The sequence below is a fragment of the Tachysurus fulvidraco genome, chromosome 7, assembly GCF_022655615.1.
Source record: "Tachysurus fulvidraco isolate hzauxx_2018 chromosome 7, HZAU_PFXX_2.0, whole genome shotgun sequence".
In the NCBI taxonomy this organism is placed as follows: Eukaryota; Metazoa; Chordata; class Actinopteri; order Siluriformes; family Bagridae; genus Tachysurus; species Tachysurus fulvidraco.
The window spans coordinates 15,858,172-15,872,317 of record NC_062524.1 but is presented as its reverse complement, the minus strand read 5'-3'; the positions used below and the strand labels follow the sequence as shown (position 1 = coordinate 15,872,317).

At 41.0% G+C, this 14,146-nt stretch overlaps 1 long non-coding RNA gene across 1 annotated transcript in view; it reads left to right on the top strand.

The window, feature by feature from the left end:
- LOC125138427 overlaps window positions 1-10,024 on the top strand; it is a 28,937-nt gene extending 18,913 nt beyond the window's left edge. The window contains exon 3 of the long non-coding RNA XR_007143405.1: window positions 9,081-10,024. This is a non-coding gene — a long non-coding RNA (uncharacterized LOC125138427). The remainder of the gene's footprint in view (window positions 1-9,080) is intronic.
- The last annotated feature ends 4,122 nt before the right edge of the window (window positions 10,025-14,146 follow it).

The following is a 14,146-nucleotide window of genomic DNA, read 5'->3' as shown; positions in this document are numbered from 1 at the left end:
CCTAGCACGACCGATTCGGCCCCCCTGCTGACAGCAGCCTGCACGAAGTGTGCAAACGGGCCGCGACGAAGCTGGGCCTGGCCTGGCCAGCCGCCAAAGCTGCTGAGGGTGCCGTGAGAGACCTCTACGATGGGAAAAGGCTGCCGCCGACCCACTCGGCAGTGAGACAGCTCTTGCCTGCCGTGCCTGCGTGCATGAAAGAGATGTCTCGGTATTGGTCTAGCCCCTTTAAGCTCCCCACCAAGGGACACTCGATGTTGGAGATTCAGGGGATGGAGGAGCTGGGGTTGGCAGGACCCCCAGCGGTGGAGCCTACGGTGGCGTATCACCTCCACCCGAATCGACCATCTGTTTCCTCCTCATCTCAGTTTTCACTGCCGAGCAAGACGGACCGTTTGACCGCCGTGACTTTTCAGAGGATGTACAAGTATGCGGGGCAGTCCGTATGTTCACTGAATGCTGTGACTTTACTGTCAGCATATCAAGCGGAGATTTTGGAGGAGATGGGGCGTCAATTGGACTCAGGTGTACTGAACCCGGCACTCTGGGACGAAATCTGTGTTGTGAACGACCTGATTTTGCGCTCCTCACGCGGTGCGGTTAAGGGTTGCGGCCACGTCATGGGCCTGGCCGTGTCTGGTGAGAGAGCGCTGTGGTTAAACCTGTCATGCCTGGGCGACGCTCAGAAGGCGGAGGTGATGGATGCCCCTTACGACCCGACTAAGGGCTTATTCGGGCCCGCTCTCGAGAAAATGAGAGAAACCAGCACCCTCAGGAAACAGGAAGATGAGGCTTTTCACCTCTTTTTGTCACGCAAGCAGGTGGCACGACCACCCTCTCAGCCTACGCGGCAGGACTTCACAGCAGCCGCAGCATCGAGAGGGAGGCCGATGGCCACGAGAGCTGTGAGACCTGCTCACAGCGGACAGGTCGGTCAGCGACTGCGTCCGGATGGCTCCGGACCTTGGGGAAAGCATTATTTTGCGGCCGCGGTGGCTAGGAGCCATCCGCCCCACCCCGAGGAAAGGAAGAAGAAGCGTGCGACCTGACGCACAGTTTTTCCCCGGTCCTTCTCTCTCCGCCAGCGAAGAGAAGAAGGCGGGAGTTCAGCCCTTCTGTTCTGAGTTTGTGACCTTCTTCTGTCTCAGGCGGGAGGGGAGATTTACCATCCTCATCCGGACATGTTAGCCCTCTGGGCTTGGCCCATGAGAGGTGGAGTAAATGGCGTGTGTTTGAAGAATGGTGTGGGCGGAGAGTGATTATCCCTTTTCAGTGCTCTGTTATGGATATATTATGCTTCCTCCAAGATCTGCTTGATAAAAGGAAGGCTTTCTCCACCATTAAGGTGTACCTGGCAGCTATTTCAGCCTGCCATGTAGGTTTTGGTGACAAGTCGGCAGGCCAGCACCCTTTAATAAGTCGTTTTATGAAGGGGGCGCGCTGCTTACGGCCGGTGTCTAGGCGGTTGGTTCCTTTGTGGGTTTTCCCCATCGTCTTAGAAGCCTTGTCTCGACATCCTTTCGAGCCAATAGAGGCAGTGAGTCTTAAGTATCTCTCTCTTAAGACGGCACTGCTCCTGGCTTTGGTGACAGCCAAGCGTGTGAGTGATTTACATGCTTTGTCGGTTAGCCCGTCTTGCTTACAATTCGCTCCGGGGCTCACTAAAGTCAATTTTCGTCCTAACCCTGCTTTTGTGCCCAAGGTTTTGGAGTCGACATATAGGTGTCCGTCTACCGAACTGGCGGCTTTTCAGCCTCCACCGTTTTCTTCTCCGGAGGAGCTGAGACTTCATACATTATGCCCGGTGCAGGCTCTTCATGCATATGTGGACAGGACAGCTGGTTTCAGAACTGGTTTCAGAACAGCTGTTTGTGTCCTGGGCTACTCCTCACACAGGGAAGCCGTTATCTCGACAGCGGCTATCCCACTGGATTGTGGAGGCGATATCTGTGGCTTATGGTTGCAGGGGTCTTCAGCCCCCTGAGGGGTTGAGAGCCCACTCCACTAGGGGTATGGCCACATTGTGGGCTTTACTCAGAGGGGTTTCCATTCTGGACATTTGCTCGGCGGCGAGTTGGGCAATGCCGCATACGTTTGTGTGATTCTATAGGCTAGACGTTGCGGAACCGTCCTTAGCACACGCAATGCTGGGTGCCGGGACTACTGTACCCGTTTGGAAACAGTAATGTGGGTACAGTGAAACACCGAGCGAAGTTAGAAAAAGAACGTTGTGTTACTTAACGTAATCCCCAGTTCTTTGATAACAGAGTGAGGTGTTTCACCAGCACTTCCCTCCTTGCACTTGGACGGGAAGAAATCTCGTTAATGACGTAGACAGGGGTCGACCTGGCTGATAAAGACAGGGCGGAGTCTGGTCGCAGGTCGACCTGTCTGTCAAAGACAGACGTGGTGTCATAAGAGCTTCCGTAGTTGGTCACGCCCAAAGCGATTCCCATAGTGAAACACCTCACTCTGTTATCAAAGAACCGGGGATTATGTTAAGTAACCCAACGTTATATGGTCATACTTTCTTGTCCTAGTGAGAACTCTGGCAGATGCAGGACAACCACCTAGTAATGCATTACAATAGTCCAGTCTAGAGGTCATGAATGCATGAACTAGCTTCTCAGCATCAGATACAGACAGGATGTTTCTCAGCTTGGCAATGTTTCTAAGGTGGAAGAAGGCTGTGTTTGTAATATGGTGATATGATTTTAAAGACAAGTTACTGCATAATAAACACCAGGTCTTTCACTGTCTAGCTACTTGTAACGGAACATCCCTCTAAATGGAAGTGTGAGAGCTTCTGTGTACTGTGTTTTTGAACTGATAAATAGTATTTCTGTTTTTCTGTATTTTAATCTTTTATCTCTTTAACACACAGTTAAATTGGACAATTTAGCTATTTCATCTGGTTTTGATGATATATATAACTGGGTTTCATCAGCATGATTAGTTTATAATGATGTTCCCTAAGGGAAGCATGTACTGTACAGTATATTGAGAAAAGCAGAGGTCCTAGAACTGACCCTTGAGGGACCCCATAATTAACTGGTAATAAACTAGAGGATTCACCAATTAATTCTACAAAATGGTATCGCTCAGACAGGTAGGAGTTAAACCAACTTAAAGCCTGTCCCTGAATACCTGTGTAATTGTGTAAGTGATCTAGGAGAATGCTGTGATCTACAGTATAGTGACATGCAGTCTTGGTCTGAAGATAAGAACAAGTCATTTTTAACTTTAACAAGTGCAACTCTGAAACTCTTCAAACATATTGTTCTCCTGTAAGAAGGATCTCAGTTGAACAGACACACACACTAAGTTTGAGCTCTGGATGATGCAGTATGTGTCATGGAGTGTGTTTTGATCCTTGTGTATCCTCTAACATCTCCAATTTAACCAAGTTGGTTGTGTTAATGAGCTAAATCACAGGCAGAAACAACAGATTGACAAAACGTTCTTTAAATGTTCAATTAAAAGGGTTTAGAAATTCAGAGGTTTTATTTTTCGTAGTCCATGCTGTAATCATTGCGACTTCATTAGTTATTTGTTGCTTCCAGATGAAACTTCTTGTTAGTCTCTGCTTTTTTTTGGTCCGTCTACCTTTCTGTTTTACTTCCTCTGTACAAACCGATGACTTCCTTTTCAGCTCCGGGCTTTTCACACACTGCTCTTAATCCGGGTTTATTGTCGCTCTAAGCCACGCTTTTGACCTAAAGGGAAGAAATTTACCCCTGTAATATACATTGGAAGTGTTGATGAAACTCCTGCAGTGTTCACCAGAGCCTCTAAACACTAAGCAACAGCTTCACTGACATGCGAAATCACGAGACAAGCCATTAAACACATCCAATCATGAACGTATCCAATATGCTCACGTGTCAGCCAGCAAAATAAAAAAGTCCACGTTTGGCTTCACGTTGCAGTTTCCTTACTGTCCTCTTCTCAGAGTGCAGTTTGTTTTTGTTGTCACAGTGGCCAAGTGCTTTCTATCCAGGACTCCTGTTTTGAAATTCAGATAAGAGCGGCTCATGACCCATGAGCTGGATGGCCCTCAAAACGTAACCTGAATGGCGGAACGCGTGACATCTCTAAAGCTGAGTTGGTGTTGTTTGGAGGCTCGAGAGATCCTCAGCATTCTGCTTCAATCCTTTCATTTTCATTTTCGTGTAAACATTGTAGCCGTGATGAAACGGGACTCGAGGACATGGACAGTAAGAGCGAGTGAGCACGTTCTCGAAAATACACACAAACAGAAGAAAACAACAAACAAACATAAAAATGTAGGATTAAACATATTCGACCACGGTGGGGATGGTGGTTATCATTTTGTCTGATCTGATTTTGTCTGCCATGCTGCGAACAAACGTGGCCTGGAGATTAAAGTGAAAGATAGAAAGGAAACACTTTTAATTTAATTTATAGAAATAGATTAGAAAGCTATACAACTGAAAATATACAATTTTTATATGCAACAGTTGCAATAAAAGACATGTGAAATAACCTGACAGACTAAGCTCACTTCTCCTAGCTTCACAATTCAAATTCACTCCATTCCATTTCTTTTCACAGTTCCATCAACTGATACTATTGTGGACTCTCTCTCTCTCTCTCTCTTTCTCTCTCTCTCTCTCTCTCTCTCTCTCTCTCTCTCTCTCTCTCTCTATTACTCCGTTTTCCTGCACTGCTTTTATTCCTGACCTCCTGCACACCTGCAGTTTTCAAGCCATCAGAGTGCAGAAGAACATTTGATAAGGCTTCCTTTAACCTGGCGACACTTCGAGCCCTAATTTCACCCTTGATGATGCTGCTTGTTTTTCCTATTTGTGGGAACAGAATCAAGAGAAAGGGAATCTGTGACAGGATTGGAGTTAAAGCTAATCTAATGCTGGAATGGGAATTTTAGGACTCGATTGATTTTGAAGCCAAATACGGTGTGAGGGATAAACTGCCCTAGCACACATCTGCTGTGTTTACAGACTCTTTAAGCTCAGCTATGCCTTCAGATGTGTGTTTGACTCAAAAGGGATGGTACTAAAGATATGGAGATGATGTTTTATGACACATCTGCACCATGATTCAGATTCGGTGATCTACTTTACAAAGCCGGCACACACATTTTGTAGCATTTTGATAACGGCCTGTCACGGCATGACAACATGACAAGGAAAACACTGTTCTTCACCCTGTGTACGTGAGCTCTCAAGGCTCTCTCATCAGATGGAAGTTGAGGGACAGGGACATGCCTTAAGCAGAATTTTTTTTAGCTCTCAGCTCCTCTCAGCAGATCTACAGTACACTGCATGAATATTCAGGAGCTAGCACATTTCCTTCAGTTCCATTGTACAGGAATGAAGACCCTTTACCTTGAATGTCCTTGTGGATATGTTGAGTATATTTATTGTGTAGATTGTTCAGAACTGCAGGACCTCTTCGTTTCATTGTTGTCTTGATCAGTGTCTGAGGATAGGGAATTGATTATAGTTCCTCGTTTCTGAGCAATGTTGATCTGACTTAAATGTTAAATGATTTCAGCCACTGCTGCTGTCTCTTTCCAGGGGAAATGCTTAAACAAAAAGTTAGAAGGCACCACATAAAATAATAGTGATTGATCACTGGGACTCTGCTGATCAGTGACTAGGAACAGTGGTGATCAGTGATTGGTTGATGGGAACAGTGGTGATCAGTGATTGGTTGTTGGGAACAGTGGTGATTGGTGATTGGTTGATGGGAACAGTGGTGATCAGTGATTGGTTGATGGGAACAGTGGTGCTCAGTGATTGGTTGATTGGAACAATAGTGATCAGTGATTGGTTATTGGGTGCTGTGGTGATCAGTGATTTGTTGCGAACAATGGAGATTAGTGATTAGTTGTTGGGAAAAGTACTGATCAGTGATTGGTTGATAGGAACATAATTTTTACACAACCAAAAAAAATCACTAAATGTCAGTAAGCTCTTTGTTTGTTTTTTAAGATGTTAAAGGGTCTAAAATCACCATATATGAAAAAAGTTCCTTATTCAGCAGCACTGAGTTTAATCCTTAAGGTTTAGGGCTATAGATTATAACTTAGAATTATAACAGAAATACTGTATGTTTTTGGTCACAGCAGTACAGACTATTTAAATAGTTCCTATATACAATCCTTTTTTCTTCAGTTGTTGTGATCGGATTGTTGTGAAAATGACATGCATATGGATGTGCCTTCTTTCAATGAAGGAGTTAAAAATAAATGAAAAAGTTTTTGAGTTAACAAGATCATTTTAACATGAATAGAAAAAAAACACACCCAACTATTTAGTATGTAGCGCTGATGAGAAACAGCAGAGAAATAATTTTTAAAGCTTTTTAAGGCTTTCGCAGGTTAAAGCACCGGTAATGTGCTTTTAATGTGTGTACAGGAAGTGTGTGTGCTCTGAACAGAACCTGTGTAAAACCACTTAACACTCCTGATACGATGCACTACAGAGTGTTAAGCTATTACTGAATGCAGCATGATGAATTCATGCACGTGTACGGTGTTTGCGTGGCTAACCACATTTCATTTCATTTGTAAGATCACACGGTAAAATAACAGCACAGACGCACAGAATCCATTTCGCCTGCCAAAAGATGGATGTGTTTATATATAAAGTCTAAAATGTGCTGTGTTGTGCTGATGATTTATATCCAATGATCAAACTGTTGAGAATATTTAAGACAACATGCATGCTAAAGTGTGTGTGGAGGAGTGTGTTTAATGTGGATAAAAAAAAAACTCATTGCGTTTAAAATCATTGGTCATTGCGATTAAAATTTGAATTTTGTAAACAAACAATTTTTTTTCTGATTCATTTCTCAACATATCTGATGGAAATGTCGATGTTCTCAACAATTCTGTTTCATTTCCACTTTTGCAGTTCTTTTACAACGCAGCAATATCGATGCTAAGCGTAGTTTAGGTGTAATTTTAGTCATATTAAGTCATTTTTAAGTAATTCACCAACACTTCTGAAGTAAATATTGATGATGTGTTACATTCACTTTATCACTTTGGCTTTACACTGAACCTAAATGTAATTAAGGTGTAATTATAGCCACATAGAGTCTTTTATTAGCAATTTATGAAGACATTTCAGAGATTTTGTGTCATTTTCACAATCACCGTACCTTTAGATTGGTTAGTGGTCAAGTTTAAATGTACTATAACTGTAATGTTAGTAATTTGAAATCATTTCTTAGTAATTTGAGGTAAATGTTGCTGTTTTCAAGAATTTTGTCTCTTTTCCTCTGTCGCAGTTCCTTTACAATGCAGCTTTATCGATGCTAAACGTAGTTTCTATGACATTTTAGTCGTATGAAGTCATTTTTAAGTAATTCACCAACATTTCTGAAGTAAATATTGATGCTGTTACATTCACTTTATCACTTTGGCTTTACACTGAATCTAAATGTAATTAAGGTTTAATTATATCCACATTTATGAAGACATTTCAGAGATTTTGTCATTTCCACCATCACTGTACCTTTAGATTGGTTAGCGGTCACAGTAAAATGTACTTAAAATGTTTGTTGTATTGACAATCGTGTTTAATTTCCTTAATCATTGTGGTTTAACACTGATGCTAAGTATAATTATAGCCACATGGAGTCATTTTTAGATATGTTGATGTTCTTGACAATTTTGTGTCATTTCCACCATCACTGTATGTTTTAGATTGGTTAGTGGTGAAGATTAAATGTACTATAACTGTAATGTTAGTAATTTGAAGTAATTTCTTAGTAATTTTTCAACACTTTTGAGGTAAATGTTGCAGTTCTCTACAATTTTGTCTTGTTTCCTCTGTTGCAGTTCCTTTACAATGCAGCTATATCGATGCTAAACGTAGTTTCTATGACATTTTAGTCGTATGAAGTATTTTTTAAGTAATTCACCAACATTTTTGAAGTAAATATTGAAGTTGTGTTACATTTCCTTTGTCACTGTGGCTTTACATTGATGCTAAGTTCAATTAAAGTGTGATTATAGCCACTTTTACTATAATATAAGCAATGCATAAAGACATTTCAGAGTTTTTGTGTCATTTCCACCATCACTGTACCTTTAGATTGGTTAGCGGTCAAGGTGAAATGTACTTAAACTGTAATTTTAGTCATTCAGAAATTATTTCTTTGTAAAATTTTCAAAGCATTTTTACAAATAATTCTAAAAATTTGTTTTTGAACAACTCCTAAAAAGAACTCTTAATTATTACGTACATTTCTTAATGATGTTCAGTTAGCATCTTGTGGTAAAAAGTACAAAACCTTTCATTATGAGTCATATTCATCTTTTCTATATTTAAATCAGTGCTGTTAAAAATGACAGATGCCGGGGCAGCTGGGGAAATCGTTCTTCTGGCGTTTGCGTGCCCGAGACAGAAAGGGTGCGTTCTCTAAATAAATAATCAGGCTGATTGATTATCTCATTCCCAGGCCACATGTTGACACATCCATCATGGAGGATCTGTTTTTTTTTCACTTATTTTTTATATTCAGTTTCAACACAGAGCTGTGATAGAGCATGTGTATGTGCTCAGGAGAAACATGAGGCCTCAGATATAGTGACTACAGAGAAACATTAAAGACGTCGCTGATGGTACTTGTGTGTGTGTGTGTGTGTGTGTGTGTGTGTGTGTGTGTGTGTGTGTGTGTGTGTGTTAGTTTGGGGCCTAGCTCTTTCATACAGCTGAATTGTTTTTAAGTTTTTGTGCCAAAACCTTTGTAACCTTTAGCTGTAAAAATAAAGAGAGAAATAAAACTTGAATACGAAGCCATATAAACATTTAAATCAGTTTAGGTATTAAGGAGCTCCTTTATTAAATACAATTTATAAAGTAAGTAAAGATTTGACAGTAAACTGAAGATGAAGGAGGTTGAATGTGACAACAGGCTCTCCGATGGTGCTGAATTATCTATAACAAGGCATTAATACAGAAAAAGCTTGCAGCACACACACACACACACACACACACACACACACACACACACACACACACACACACACACACTTCCTCTCTCTTTTTCTCTCTGACTCAGCCGTGTCATGTGTTTCACAGGTTCCCCAGCGGGAAACGGCAAGTCGTGCCAAAGATTACAGCGAGTATTATGTGATCGAGGCACAATCACTCTTACTCGGCTATGAATTATTCAAACGTGCAAACGGATGTGGCTGAAGCACTCTCGTGGCATTTGTAGATATGAGTTTCATCACTCTTCATCTGTCTGCATACAGTAACACTGCAGCAGGGCACGGCGATTTATGAAACTGACCCCGGGGATGGAGGAGATGAGTCCGTATGCTGTAGGAAAGTCTGAAAGGTGCATTCTACAACCAAATCCACCATTACTTAACTGTCATGCTTCCTGCTGTGCTCACAGTAACGAAGCCCATTTCTCAGCAAGGCTTTCTGAGACTGAATAGAAATAAAATGCCCTAGCTAACAGGACAGAATGTAAAACCTGCCGCTACATTTCAAAAAGCAACTTTCGGATGTCTTTTCTGAGGTGAAGCTAAATTTCCAAAGCAAACACATCGGGATGTCTTGTAATAGGAAAATAATCAACTCTCAATGATGACAAAAACAGTCCAAGTGTACTTTGTAGACTGTACATTTACAATAAAAGTTGTGAAAACTTATGTTCCAGCGACTCTATATACAGCCGTTCCCTCACTCATCCATCTATCTTACTCAAGACGAGTGAATGATTAGCATTTTTTTTTATAAAATAGCTACACGGTTTTAATATTAGCTTAATATTATGTACAATGCACAAGTCTTCATATGAGATGACACAGGGATAAAACAGACCCAAATGCAGATCCAAATGATTGCATAAATAAAAAAGAACAGGGTTTATTAACTAAAAAACATGAAAAAGGGACAAGGATGAAAACTAAACCAGACATGACATCAGACAACAACAGAAGACAACAACAGGGGACACAACGCGGCTCGACTAAATACTAATCACAGTTAGACTCATGAGGAACAGGTGTGCAGAGGCAGGGAGGAAGAGACAAGGATGGGGCAGACACGTGACACAAAACATAAACAAAAGCACGTTTTCATGACTAAACATTTACAACTTCAGACTAGCGACTAGCAAGCAGGATACGCAAATAGTGCTTTTCGACCCACGGACTCTTTCCTCATAAATGGTCACAAAGCAAAAAATATATAGAATATATTGAGTATGTGCTAAACCTGAGATGACGTGCTAACAGTAATGCCTGGCCGATTGTCTTTTAAAGACACACACACAAAAAAAATATTGGTATCTGTTGGCTGGAAAAAGAAAGTAAGAAGCCTTAGAACTTTGTCTAATAATAGCAAATATATTACATATTTAATCTATATGAAATTAATGTAGCATTCTGTGAGGTAAATGTTAGCATCATGATTGTGTAGATAACATTTGGTGTGTGTGGTTGTGTGTGAGAGAGAGATGCCTGTCAAATCCGCTCTCTATCTTCTATAGACACCTTGGGCAGTTTGATGAGTAGATAAAACCATTACTGTGTGTGTGTGTGTGTGTGTGTGTGTGTGTGTGTGCGTGTTGTCAAGATAAACTGTTATCAGCACATCGCCAGGCTAATGTGTGCTATTGATTCGTATCACCTCTGAATGGAGCATGAGTGTCTAATTGGCTAATCAACAAAGTCTCCATGCAGGCTTTCAATTAGAGTGGCGATTGTTGTGCTTTAATCCTATCAGGGAGATCTACGTCTGTTTGTCTGAGAGCTTCATTAAGCCTGGAAGTCAAGTGCTAGCGTCAGATTGGACACACGCGTCGTATCGTTTAGTGAACCAAATCTTAGTCTTTTTTTTTTTTTTTTGGACTATAGTAGCTTTGGGATCAACTGATTCCGGAGCTAGCGGATTAATAGTTACAGTAGCTAGTTAGCATGACTCAAGAAGGAAATGCTAACAGCTCCAGACAATCTAGACTTCCTAAATTAACTTTGTTTTACTTTACATTTTGCCATAGTGTATTATGGGTGATATACTGTAGCTTCATCCCTTTATAAGTTTACATGCGGTAAACAATCTTCTGACCGATCAGAATCCAGAATTCAACAGCGTACACTATATAGAGAGAAGAAAACGGTTTGAGACGCATCCTCAAGTACTGTCCTCATAAGATGTTCAGTTGGACTGAACTTTCAGTCGTGAAAAGTTGGAAAATGTTGGTGGCTTTTCTCTTTTGGAAGTCTGTAATTATCTTTCTTGTCTACAGCATGGGTAATTCTGGGTTTTCCAGCTTCAGGGATCTGTAAGGCTGCAGGTCAGAGAAGCTCGGGTTACGGCTCAACTCAAACTCCATTCTTTCTTATGCCCATTCTTATCTCCATTCTTAGCTTCTCGCTAATTTGAAATCAAATGAGCTTCCATTCAGAGACGGTGTAATTGAATATTAATGAGAACTGCAACGTGAATGATGTTAGGTTAAATACAGGAGCTTTCTGTTTCTTCTTGTTTGGATTTGGACATGAAAGCATTCACTATTGTGAAGGGTAAAAGAAAAAAGGAATAAAAGACTACCGATTAGCACGCTACTGTAGGTAGAAAAGAATTCTGGAGGATTTTTAGCAAAGGGATGTGCCAAGATCAGCATCCAGCACACACTTAGGTAGAAAAGAATTCTGGAGGATTTTTAGCAAAGGGATGTGCCAAGATCAGCATCCAGCACACACTTGGAGCTAAAATGGATTTCCAGTGCATAATCAAGCTCAGCATTTTATGATACTGTAATTTAGACATGACCCAGAGCTTTATCTGGGTCTGGGAAAGCAGCCCAAAGTCCTCTGTGGTGATGGGAAATGACTGCATCTCTGACTTTTTGGGTTTCTATGAATTATGGCTTGATTACTATGCTCATGACTGGTGGTGTGTGTGTGTATGTGTGTGTGTGGTTGTTGTCATATATAGTATGATTTAACTCCACTTAATATACAGGGCTGGATGCTAACGCTTGGAGTGAAAGTACATTGCTGGGTTTATAAATTGTTTGTAGGTTGCTATGGAAATCCAATGTAAAACCTTTATGGCTTTCTCTCCTTATGCTGTAAGGGGAAATTCTGATTATACACACACACATGCAAAGGCAACCAAATACATATATGAGTTCCAGCTTAGCCTGAAACCCCAGAATGTCACGTAAAATCCTAATAATCCTTACAAACAATTATACATTTTACTTCTACAAACTTATAATAAACAGGATATTTTTTATTGCAAATCGAATTCATAAAGTAGAAACATAAAGCAGAAACAGAAAACCGGATAAAACCAGCAGCGATCAAAAACTGGGAATAACCACCCATGCAAAATGACTTAATATCAGCATGGCAGTATACCTGGAGATGAACAAAAACACACACAAAGCGAGTGATGAACAAACACAACTTACAACACAAACGTCTGGTGACTGAGAGCATGACACTGCTGGTGGCTGCTGGAAATTTGAGTCTGTGGCGGCCATGTTGGATTTCCATGAAGTAACAGGAGTCGTGAGTATTCGCATTGTGATCATTAACTATCCCTTATTTTCTTTCCTTCCATATTTCTGGATCCTCTGATGGTTTCTCTAGTTTACAAACAACAGCCATATTAAATCACTTTTACTTGATATTTCATCATTTTCCTCTCACAGTTTCGCTCTCTCTGTGAGAAATATCATTTAATACAGAAGCAAATCTCTGGCCAAATTGTGTTTTTTTTTTCTCCAATAACACTAACAAAACAATCAGACACATTTCAGAAAAAAAGCCTCTCGACATCTCCAGTCTTCTGTACGGCTGTTTCTATGGTAACGGTTTTCTCGTCAGGCCGGAATTTCTCTTCTCTTTTCTTTCACTTCCTACAATAAGCGTGAGGTCAAAACGCTGTCTTCTCAATGGCTCATTTTTTTTGTTCTCATGAAATATGTAAAAGAGTGACAGAAGGTTACAGTTAGCGTCGGAGGCGGAGTTAAGATTAGCATACAGCTTCCTGACTGAATTTCAACCTCGTAGCAGATCGTTTAAATCTCCCGAGGAGGCGTGGAAACAATTTATTTGAAAAAAATCAAGTAAATCAAGTCCCATTTGTTGGAGGATTAGTGATTTAGTACGATTGGTGCAGCGAGTTCATCGTGTTCTTCGTCTGTTCACTTGTTAATGAGAGTAAACTGCAGCTCATCACAGGCAACACGCCGAGCCGAGCTACTCGCTGAAGTCCGAGCCACAAAATTTCAGCAAAAAACGTCAACAACCAACAATTAACATGATTTCGAGGCTGTACGACTTATTTGACTAATTAACTGTCAAGTGAGGGAGTGTGGAGAGGGAAAAAAACACAGCTAATGAGAGTCAGGATGAGGAGCAGAAATTTCGCTTTATTGAACTGTGTGTGTGTGTGTTTGGTGTAGGTCACCTCTCATGTGGCTTATGATATAAATACAATATCTCTCATATTAATTAAATAATGTACAGAGGTGAGAAAAATCAACTGAAAATAGCTTATGGAGCCAAAGGGGGGCGGGGCTACACGGGTGGATGACTAGTGACTTGTTCAGTAGTTTTTTCTTTTTTATTGGATATTGTTAAAGAAACAGATCAATAAGATGATGTTTGGAATGAAAAAAGTGACCAAATTCATTATGATATGAACAAAAGAGTTAAGATCTCATGGTGGTTCAGCCTGGCATTTGAGTGTGTGTGTGTGTGTGTGTGTGTGTGTGTGTGTGTGTGTGTGTGTGTGTGTGTGTGTGATGACTCACATTCCCAAATGCCACATCATCACCGAGAGGGTCGACATGTGTGAGGTCGGCGGTAAACAAAGATCAGCTGTGAGGCAGTAAACAAAGAGCTGTGTGTGTGTGTGTCCATGGTGAGATTCAGCATATTTATTCCACACTTGAAAGCCCAAAGCCAGATGGAGAACTGCAGGACTCAACACACACGCGCACACGCGCGCACACACACACAAACACACACACAGTTAGCATTGTAACACGCACTAGAATATTTCAGACCTTATATATAAGCACAGCAGACAACAGACATCATGTTTATGTGATGCATTAGTTTATAAAAGATCTGTAAAAAAGCCTGATCTCCTTCATCCTGAGGATTTTTTCT